At 40.2% G+C, this 2,018-nt stretch overlaps 1 pseudogene; it reads right to left on the reverse strand.

Annotated features, from left to right (window-relative positions):
• Positions 1–220: 220 nt before the first annotated feature.
• On the reverse strand, positions 221–881 carry LOC130019931 (zinc finger CCHC-type and RNA-binding motif-containing protein 1-like; annotated as a pseudogene).
• Positions 882–2,018: the final 1,137 nt, after the last annotated feature.

Here is a 2,018-nt window from a genome sequence, read left to right on the forward strand (position 1 = left end):
TTTATTAATCATTCATCTAGAGAACTCAGCTTTTTTATTTTACATTTTTATTCTGATAAGACAAGACAGAAAAATGACTTTATAATTATTTTTCAATTTCAATGAGCTATGATAGAATAGAAATATTTGATACTAAGTGTTCTTATGCTTGAATACTGAAAATAATTATTGTTAACCCAAATAAACTGATACCATCAATATTTAAAAAAATTAACGATATTTACACAATAAATAAATTATAATCACTAAGATCTTCCTCCTCACTGAAATACGTGCTTTTCTTTATTCTTGCTCATCTTGAATCATCTGATGTTGAGGAATCTCCTGAAATGGGTTTCCATTTATTTTGTTCTTCAATTTTGGCTTGCTGCAAAGCTATGGCCTGCCTAAAACTGTTGAGAAGGATCTTCACCTTCACCTTCACTCTCTTCTACTCTTTCAATTTCTCCTTCTGGTTCAGGAATTTTCTTCTTCTTTTTTTCCTATGGAGGTTCACATTCTTCAAGCATATCTTTGGGACAGGCATAACTTTAGTGTCCACTTTTCCCACATTCATAACACTTAGATTTATCAAAGTAGTTTTGTCTTCAGATAAACTCAGCTGCTTTTCCACTGTCGATAGCAATACTTGCTTTTATTACTTTACCAAATAAGGTTGTTATTTATTGACCTGATACAGTTTTGTGCAGAGTGTTTATCCAAAAACAAAATAAATGCTAGCCCTTTAGCTTCCTGGTATCTTTATCTTTCATTATAGTAACCTTTACAACTTTTCCATACTTGGAGAATATCTGGTAAAAGTCATTGTTGGTCAGGGAAAACGTCAAGTTGATCAGGGAAAAAGGCATGGTGCTCTTACTTGGGGCCAATCCACCACTCATTTCTTTGTTTCTTTTTTTTTTTTCAGATAGTTGTTTATTTACTTATTTATTTATTTTTTAACTTTATTGAATCACTGTGAGATAGTTACAAGCTTTTATGTTTGGGTTACAATCACACAATGATCAAACACCCATACCTCCACCAGTGTACTTTCCCCACCATCAATATCCCTGGTATAACCCCCGTTTCCCACACTCCCCCTGCCTCCATGGCAGATATGATTCCCCATAATTTCTCTCTACTTTCGGGCTGGAGTGATAGCATAGCGGTAGGGTGTTTGCCTTGCATGCATCCAACATGACCTACTCGAGTTTGATTCCTCCACCCCTCTTGGAGAGCCTGGCAAGCTACAGAGAGTATCTCGCCTGCACGGCAGAGCCTGGCAAGCTACCCATGACGTACTCGATATGCCAAACACAGTAACAACAAGTCTCATGATGGAGACATTACTGGGCCCGCTCGAGCAAATAGATGAACAACTGGGAGGACTGTGCCTGTGACTGTGACTTTTGGGCATTATGGTTTGCAATATAGACACTGTGAGGTTATCGTGTTTGGACCTTTATCTACTTTCTGCACTCATCGCCCATCCCGACCGATTCCTCCAGCTATCTTTTTCTTAGCGATCCCTTCTCTATACACCACTCATTTCTTCAGGCCAGCTGACCCAGGGACCCAATGGGTGCGAGCTCTCAGTTCAAGCAGGATCCTCCCCGTCTCATGTTGCTGGCTACCGCAGGCCACTGTGGCAGCATCTCTCCTGAGCAGCGGCCAGTGCCAGCGCCTTAGAGAACTCATCTTAATTAGCACTAGAGAGTATTTTACATACTATGTTGTCTCTAACTGAATGTACTACTCTGACATTCACAAACCACACATGTCAGGTAAAAAGGGTTATTGATATTGGGACAAAATTTCAACTAATTGACTAACAGATGGACCAACAAGAATAACAGGTCCTGGGGCTAAAGCAATAGCACAGCGGGTAGGGTGTTTGCCTTGCATGTGGCCCACCCAGATTCAATTCCCAGCATCCCACATGGTCCCCTGAGCACTGCCATGAGTAAATGCTGAGTGCATGAGCCAGGAGTAACACCTGTGCATCGCCAAGTGTGACCCAAAAAGCAAAAAAAAAA

The sequence above is a fragment of the Sorex fumeus genome, unplaced genomic scaffold (assembly GCF_029834395.1).
Source record: "Sorex fumeus unplaced genomic scaffold, SorFum_2.1 ptg000010l, whole genome shotgun sequence".
Classification (NCBI taxonomy): domain Eukaryota; kingdom Metazoa; phylum Chordata; class Mammalia; order Eulipotyphla; family Soricidae; genus Sorex; species Sorex fumeus.